Source organism: Vombatus ursinus, unplaced genomic scaffold, assembly GCF_900497805.2.
Source record: "Vombatus ursinus unplaced genomic scaffold, bare-nosed wombat genome assembly UNPS02014798.1, whole genome shotgun sequence".
NCBI classification, from domain to species: Eukaryota; Metazoa; Chordata; class Mammalia; order Diprotodontia; family Vombatidae; genus Vombatus; species Vombatus ursinus.
In genome coordinates this window covers 55188857-55198041 of record NW_020954576.1, presented here as the reverse complement: position 1 = coordinate 55198041, position 9185 = coordinate 55188857, and the positions used below count along the sequence as shown (strand labels likewise).

Sequence of the window (9185 nt, the reverse complement as noted above, 5' to 3'; positions counted from 1 at the left end):
AATAAAATTTTGCCCTTTCACAAAGTCATTAAATTCATTAAGGCAGTTAGGTGGTTAAGTAGAGTGTTGGATTTGGAGTAAGGAAAACCTGAGTTTACGTCCTGTCTCAGATACTTACCAGTTATCCGACTCTGGGCAAATCACTTAACCTCTCTCAGCTTCAGTTTCCCCATCTGTAAAAATGAGGCTAATAATAATAACTACCTTGCAGGATTATTGTGAGGATAAAATGAGATATATGTAAAGCACTTTGCAAATTTTAAATTTCTATGTAATAATAAAAAATAGGGTTAATATAGTGTACTACTGTTAGCAAAGCACTTTACATATGTTAACACATTGTATTCAATGTATATAAATGCTAGCTTTTAAAGTACCTGCTATGTAGAGCACTTAGACCAGGACAAGGAAAATCCAATTCTTTCTCTCATAGTGCTTGCCCTCTAAGACTTGTACATCAAGAATAGAACATAAAATGAAATCTTCTCCAAGAATTCTACTTCTGTGTCCCATTAGGTCAGGGGGTTGTTGTCCTCTGTTCTCCCAGCTTCTAGATACTTCCCCTCTAAAGTTAACTTACTATTGCAGTCCATCCTCCACTCAGCAGTCAAGGTGATTTTTCTAAAGCATAGATTTGACTGAGATAGCCCTCTGCTCAAGGAGTTTCACTGGTTCCCTATTACTCTTAGGATCAAATGAAAAATTTATGCAGTTGGCATTCAAAGTTCTTCATAGTCTAGTCCCTTCCTATCTCTGCTTGGCTTATATGTTAGTCTCCTTGTTGAACACTTTAATCAGTTCTACCATCCTCCTTGGAGGTCCTTGAACATGACATCCTGACTCCTATCTCCCAGTCCCCCTTCACCTTTTAACTTCCTAGTTTTCTGTAAGATTCAGCTTAAATCCCACTTTCTGCAGAAGGGCTTTCCTGATCCAGCCCACAGCAGCCCTCCCCTCAACAGCTCATACCTTCCCAATGAGATTACCTTGCATTTGCCATCTGTCTTTGTCTCTGTCTCTGCCTCTGTCTTTCTGTCTCTGTCTCCCTCTCTCTCTCTGATTCTGTCTTTCTCTGTGTGTCTGACTTTATCTCTCTCTGACTCTGTCTCTGACTCTCTGTCTCTCTCTACACACATACATATATCTTGTCTGTACCTGATTATTCACATATTGTGTCATCTATTAGAATGCATTCTCCTTCAGGGGAGTAACTACTTTTTTGGCTTTCTTTGTATCCGTGCCTGGCATATAGTCAATGTTTAATAAAGGCTTTTTGAATCACTGACATATGACAGCCCTTCAATTACTTGTTGATTGATGGATTGGGGAGAGGCAAACACCAAATGGGGTCATGAAGAGTCAGACATGACTGAAATGACTGAATAACAACAATAATAACATTGTGGTATAGTGGAAAGAGTACTGGCTCTGGAGTCAGGAGACCTGGGTTCCAATCCCACCTCGGATGTTTATTACATGTGATCTTGGGCAAGACATTTTGCTTCCCTGGGCCTTGATTTCTTCTCTTTTTGGCAGTCAGTTAGCATTTATTAAGCCCTTACCTTTTGCCAAGCACTACGCCAAAGGCTTCTTCAGCTTCCTCGTATGTAAGAGGAGGGAGTTCATAGGTTGAAGTCCTTCTAGCTTTGGATCTGTGATCTATTTTGTATGTATCTATTTGCACCTATTCACTTTCCTACCATTAGAATGTAAGCTCCTTGAGGGCAAAGACTGTTTTTGCCCCTTTTTTATATCCCCAGTGCTTAGCATAGAGCCTGGCACATAGTAAGTGCTTAATATACTCTGGTTGACTATTGACCTCCACCAGAATGGAGTCTCTTAGGCATCTGTAGCTCTGGAAATGGGGAAATCTTCCCAATCCTGATGGAAGAGCACAAACCCCCTGTAGGCAAATAGAAACAAAACTGACATTTATTGAACACCTACTATGTGCAAGGGGTAGCTAGGTGGTTCTGTGGAGTCAGGAAGACCTGAGTTCAAATCAGAGCCCCAGACACTTACTAAGCTATGTGTCCCTGGGTAAGTCACTTAACCCTGTTTCCTCATCTATGAAATGAGCTGGGGAAGGAAATGGCAAATCCCTCCAGTATCTTTGCCAAGAAAACCCCAAATGAGATCACAGAGCGTCAGACACAACTGAACAACAACAACAATAACACTACATGCAAGGGGCTGAGCTAGGTGCTATAAGTGTGTGTGTGTGTGTGTGTATGTGTGTGTGTGTGTGTGTGTGAGAGAGAGAGAGAGAGAGAGAGGAGGGGCTGGGGGTAAGGAAGAAGAAGACCAATGTGAGAAAGCCACAATCCTGCCTTCAAGGATACTCTGCTCTGGAAGTGCTTCTGGGTGTCTAGCCACAATCCTCACTCCTTCTAGGAAAGCACCCCAAGAACCTGCGCCTCTGTAGAAGGCATCTGGAGTGAATGGGTGGTGGACCCTTTCAGGGCAGGGTCAGTGAAGGGAAGAAGAGCTCAGTCTACCCATAGGTGGTACTCCAATGGTCTAGAACAGCAGTTCTCAAACTTTTTGACCTCAGGATCATTTTAAACTCTTTAAAAAATTTTGAGGACTCTCCCAAAGAGCTTGTGTTTATGTGAATTATATCTTTCTATATTTACCATATTAGATATAGATATAGATATATAGATATCTTAGTATTATTATGAAATAGTTTTGACCTCATGGTCCCCTTGAAAGGGTCTCAGGTAATCTCAGGATTCTCCGGACCACACTCAGAGAATTGCTGATCTAGCAAATAGACACATCTTCTAAGGGGAATGAATTGAGGAATGATTCTGGAGATTTTAAGCTAGGAATGTCCATAATGTTCTTCTCATAGAAATCTGAATGAGCGAGTACTCTTTCCACTATACCACAATGTTATTGTTGTTGTTATTCAGTCATTTCAGTCATGTCTGACTCTTGATGACCCCATTTGGAGTTTGCCTCTCCTCAATCCATTAAATGCACTTTGTTTGTCTCTGCAGAAATCTTTAGATATGTGGCTCATATTGACCCCTTTTCCCACCATATCCTGAGCCCTTTGGGGGCAGAAATTGCCTGCAATTAGAACTCAAGACTATTTTGACCTCTTCAGAAGGCAGAGTAAAGAGAATGGAGACAGGAGTCATCATCTTGCCTTTTTGTCTACCCTTTTTTGTGTCAGATGCTATCCCCTCTTTTTCTGACTGTGACCAGAATTATCTTTCCACTTAAATGACTCTGGCCTGGTCAGAGACAGGACAGATATGCTGGGTCAGTGGAGTCTCTTGGAGCATTATCAAGCACTCTTCATGCCCTAGAGATCGTATTTTTGCCAGTAATCTTCATGGTATGCCAATAAAGACACACACACACAAGTCATTTTAAATAGGGATAAATTTTAAAATAAATAAAGTTGGATCAGGTCAAAGGACACTGGCTTACTAAGTTCCATGAGGGCTGGGACCACGTCTTATCTAAACCTTGACTCTGCCCTCCACTGAGCAGCAGAAACTCTACATACACACAGGGGCTATTTAATAAGTATTGTTGAAGGCTAAAAGATTGGAATAGAAAATTTTCTTATACATTAAAAATGGAAATAATTTTCTGTGCTTCTTGGCAGAGTCAAAACAAGAATTGTTTACAACTGGGGCATGTGGCAGAAATAGTGTTACAGGCTCAAGCATGGACTCAGTTGGGGAGGGGCAGAGACCTTGGGATCAGGTGCTTTAGGGGAAGGCTATTGCACAAAAGTGAAGGGGTAGGAAGAAGGGAACAGCAAGGAAAGAATTCACCCCAGCCCACCATCAAATAGCTTCGTATTTAAACCATTCTTGCTAACCAGGTGCTAAACTTGGTTATTCCTACAGCAGAAGAATGTTAAGTACTGTCCGTATCCTCTAAATTAGGTGCCCTAGGGAATAGCCCTAGTCATCCTGCCCAAGCTATGGCTCTGATTCTTAGTCTTTACTAGAGCTGGTCATCTATAGTTTTTTGATAACTAGGATTGATACAGGCCTAGTCAGTCTCTTGCTTAAGTATCATCTTCCCCAACAGGGTAAGCCCAGGAACATTTAACACTGCCTTCAACTAGATCCCATCTAGGAAACAACAAATGAGATCATAGGGCTGGCAGTAATCTCAAAGTCATCTGGTCTTTCCCCTAGTCCACCAGGGAGACTGCACTGAAACCCGCCTAGTTTTCATGGATTCCTTCATTCCACCAACTAACACTTAATACATTGCCTTCTCTAAGCAAAACACCGAGGGAGATAGAAAGATGGTTGAGACATAATGCCTGCCCTCAAGGAGCTTACAGTTTACTAGGAAAGCTAAGATGTGTACAACCAACAATAACATAAAATAGAATTCTCCAACAAAGACCTTCTCTAGTGCCTTGTAGTGACATGATAATGACCTAGATGTTATGTCAGAGCTACTACCCCCTCCTTTTATGGCCACTGGCCATGGCCAGAATTTTTTGTTCAGTTGTTTTTCAGTCATATCCAGCTCTTCATGACCCCATTTGGGGTTTTCTTGGCAAAGATACTGGAGCGGTTTGTCATTTCCTTCTCTGGCTCATTTTTGGATTGAGGAAATTGAGGCCAATAGGGTTAAATGACTTGCCCAGGGTCATACAGCTAGTAAGTGTCTGCAGGAAAAGGAGTCTTCCTGAGTCTGGGTCTGGCACTCTATCCACCTATCTTTCTACTTAAATGACCCTGGTTCTCAAAGGCTAGGCCAACACAGTACAAACTCTTACTGATCCTTTCCAGTAAGAAAGGCTCTGAGTCAGCCTGTGTGTCTGTCAATTGAAAACCAGCCTGGAGATGTTCATCATCAAAAGCTTGGCCTCAGGGTGTTTAATTTCTCTTGGCTACAGTAACTCTAGAAATAGCCTCCTAAGGCTGTGTTGATAGAAGGAATACAAAGGACAAACAACAACTCCCCATCTCTCCCCTTGAATCCTCTGAACTATTGAAGAATAAAAGAGAATATCAGTGGATAAAGAGGTAAGAATAAGATGCTGTGTGAGCTCTAAGGAGACTATTGAAAGAATCCAGGTGAGAGGCACTAAGGACCTGGGCTAGGACAGTGGCAATCATGTCATTTGAGACAGCTAGATGGTACAGTAGAGAGGGTGCTGGACCTGGAGTCAGGCAGACTCACCTTCCTGAGCTTAAATCCGGCCTCAGACTCTTACTAGCTATGTGACCCTGGGAGAGTCACTTTACGCTGTTTGCCTCAGTTTCCTCATCTGTAAAATGAGCTGGAGAAGGAAATGGCAAACCACTCCAGTATCTGCCAAGAAAACTTCAAATGGGGTCACGAAGAGTCTGATATGACTGAACAACAACAGTCTCACTTAACGTTTTTCACTGATGCAGCAATAGGTTAATAAAGGCAGACACATCCAGGAACTATTTCTCATTTGATTTCAATTATTTTCTTTTAAACAACAGAGCTCAGCAAAGACCTTTTTCCTAGGAAGGCTGGCTGATTGATGGATTTGAATCCTGGTTATACTACTTACCAGCTGTGTGGCCTTAAACAAATCCCTTCCCCTCTCTGGGCCTCAGTTGCCTCATCTGTAAAGTGAGGAAGGTTGGACTATGGGGGCCTCTAAAGTCCCTTCTCTCTCTAGATCCAGAGATTCCACTTTTCATGGGGTCATTTTGCTTTGTTCTTATCAGAGGAGACAAGAAGTTAAGTGTAAATGAAGCGAGGAGACCTTTGCTGGGAAAACACTTAGAATTTCTGTCAGTCCTCCTTGTCAGGCAGCAGGGGAGGCCGCACCTCGAGTCTTTCTTCGTGATACCATTCGAGTGGCCGGAGACACCTTGACCAGGATTTTATTACAGTCTGTGGTATTCCATGTAATTGTCTGGGGATCAGGGACCACCTACTAATGCAGAGCCCGCAGAAAACAGGACTGTCAGGCACCTGATAGGTTTCTAACTACATGCACAGCTGTCAGGTTTGGGGAGTACTTTGTTATACAGAGAAGCATAGCAGGCAAGTGGAAGGATCTCTAGATTTAAATTCAGGAGGCTTTTTTTTAATTGTCTTTGTCTGGTCATGTCTGACACTTTGTGACCCCATACGAGGTTTTCTTAGCAAAGATGCTGGAATGATTTGCCATTTCCTTCTCTGGTTCATCTTACAGATGAGGAAACTGAGGCAAAGAGTTAAGTGACTTGCCCATGGTCACACAGATAGTAAGTATCTGAGGCCAGATTTGAACCCAGGAAGGTAAGTCTTCCTGGCTTTGGGGCACAGCACCACCTAAAGTCAGGAGACTTGTATACAAATCCTGGTTCTGCTGCTTGCTAGCTGAATGTCCTTAGACAATTCACTTTCTCTCTCTGGGTCTTAGTTTCCTCATCCATAAAATTGGGGTGTTGGGTGGAGACTAAATGATTTCAAAGAGTTATTTCATGCTAAATCTACAATCCTAAGTTCTCTGAGTTTCTCAATATAATTATTATCGAAGATTTTCCTGGAATAAATTCTGAGTGGGCAGAGCAAACCAAAGAAAGAATATTACTTTTTGGGGTCAACCCTTGAAATTGGAGCTGTTCTGTGTAAGCACCAAATCTTGGGTCACTAAAAGTCCATCAGGGATGATCTATGTTCTCTTCACAAGGCTCTCAACCAAAAGGGCAGGCCTGCATTTTCCATGGGGAGATGCCCATCAGGTACCTCAAAGGTTCAACATCCCGGAAACTCATCAAGCCCATGAAATTATCAGGAGACTCCCCTTATTTGCCCTCCTTACCCTCAGACACCTAAGTCCAGTGTTATCAGAAGGATCAAATTGAGATCATGTTGGTAAATTACTCCATTATGGAAAAGTATGATTCAAGTGACAGGTATTAAATGTGCCACGTTTCAATGCCTATCATTGGACCCATAGAATCTCTAGGCTTGCATCATATAAAGCTATGTTAGGGGCGAATCATAGGATCACTGAATTCCCAAGAGAAAGGGAACCCAGAGGTCATATAGGCCAACCCCCTCATTTGTTAGAGGAAGAATCTGGGGCACAGAAAAGTGACTCCCCTATCACATATAGCTCATAACTAGCAAATGCAGAATGTGATTAATAGGGCATATTTCTATTGTGCCTTAGGACTTTTTGAAGTTTTCCTCATAACCACCCTGTGAGGTAGACTAGTTGTATCAAATTCAAACAGAAATGGGGACCATAAATCTGTCATTAAGGATCCCTGCAGGCACATATTGGCTTAGAAAACCACACATGAACTTTATCCATGAACTACTGTATTTTGGCTAATTTTGCTAAATATTTCTCATTTGGCCTCTCTTGGGAGTGTTGCTGCTATGTGTCTGACACCTCTGAGGTAGATGGTAGAAGTATTGTTACCCTCATTTTGTAGATAGGACACTGAGTCTCAGAGAAGTTAGGTGACTTAGCCAAGGTCACGAAAGAGTATGTCTCAGGGGTCAGGACTGGAACTCTTGCCTTCTCACTCTTTCCCACCACATCCAAGAGTTCCAACCCTATTTCCTTTGCCATTAGAGCAGAGGCTGACAAACAGTGAGCACTTTCTAAGTGTTTGCTAACTAACATTCAGCTGTTTGGAGGCCACAGGAGATGTCATTAAGAATTTGGAGTGGCAGCCCCCAAAGTGGATCTAACAAGGCACTGTCCAGATTTGACAGCTGCTGTGCAAGTGGATGGGAACTGAGACTGGCACCCAGCCACTGACACCAGGCCACATCAGGCCATCTGTCCCCACAGTCAGGCTCCCCTTGTCAACCCGCACGGTCCTGCCGCACACCTCATTTACCCCTCAAACAACATGCTAGCTTCCCTTCCCTTTCACCGTTAGCTTGGCCCCTGGGGCTTTGGCAGAAGGTGATGGAATACTGGACTTTGGTTTCTGTTCCAGCTATATAAATTGCTATGCTATCCAGCATCAGAGTTTGAGGAGGAAAGACCGGAATTATAATGATTACAGTAGATCTTCTCAGAGGCTCTGAAGTTTTAAATGTGGTTTATCATTTGAAAACAAAAACAAAACAGAGAAAAATCATCTATAGCCCTTGAGAGGAATTAAATGGGAAATCACAGCATTGATTAAGCATGGGAATTATCTATATCTTCAGTAAACTCCTTCTAAGCTTTATATTGTTGTTGTTACTATTATTAACTAGCTCTTATATGGTGCCTTATGATTTGCAAGCTGCTTTACAAATATTATCTTATTTTATCCTCATAACCCTAGGAGGTAGGTGCCATTATTACCCCCATTTCACAGATGAGGAAACTGAAGCAAACAGTAGTTAAGAGACTTGCCCAGGGTCACACAGCTAGTAAATGTCTGAGGCTGGATTTGAACTCAGGTCTTCCTGATTCCAGGTCCAGCATTCTATCCACTGTGCCATCTAGCTGCCTCTTAATATTTTATGGTCTAGCATTCCTGTTAACCAGGCTTTCCCTAGTCCCCCCAGCTGCTAGTACCTTCCCTTCAAAGATGACTTGAATTCTGCTTTATGTGTTTTGTCTATATTTATGCACATTTGTGTATATGTGTGTATGTGTGTATGTTGTCTCTTCTGTTAAAATGATAATAGCTAACATCTATGTAGATCTTTAAGGTTTGCAAAGTACTTACCCATTCTCACAAGCTTCTGAAGTAGGTACTATTTTTATCTCCATTTTACAGATGAGGAAACTGAGGCTGAGAGAAGTTCAGTGACTTGTCCAAGGTCATCACATATAGTATCTAAGGTAAGATTTGAATTTGGGTTTTCCTGACTCCAAGTCCAGCCCTCTATGCATCATACCACCTAGCTGTCTAGAATGTAAGCTCCCAGAGAGCAGGGAGTGCTTCATTTGTGTTTTTGTATCCCCAGGGTCATACACATTGCCTGGCACATGATAATGGGCTGAATAAATGCTTGCTTGATTGAATGACTGGTTTTCTTTTTACCTTCCCTGATACTCAGAAGGCTTGGGAGCCTGGATGAAATTGAATTTTTTTGTTTTGCTGGCAGAGGATGCAGACATCAAACAACAGACATATGAAAGATGCTATGTGCTTCCTGTGTTAGGATACATCAAACGCACTGCGCGTGTCTGTGTGTGTGTGTGTGTCTGTGTCTGTCTCTGCGCGTGTCTGTGTGTGTGTGTGTGTGTGTGTGTGTGTGTGTGT

At 42.4% G+C, this 9185-nt stretch overlaps 1 protein-coding gene across 1 annotated transcript in view; it reads right to left on the bottom strand.

Annotated features, from left to right (window-relative positions):
- LOC114050078 (small conductance calcium-activated potassium channel protein 3-like) overlaps window positions 1–9185 on the bottom strand; it is a 284782-nt gene that overhangs the window by 196066 nt on the left and 79531 nt on the right. The window lies entirely within an intron of this gene.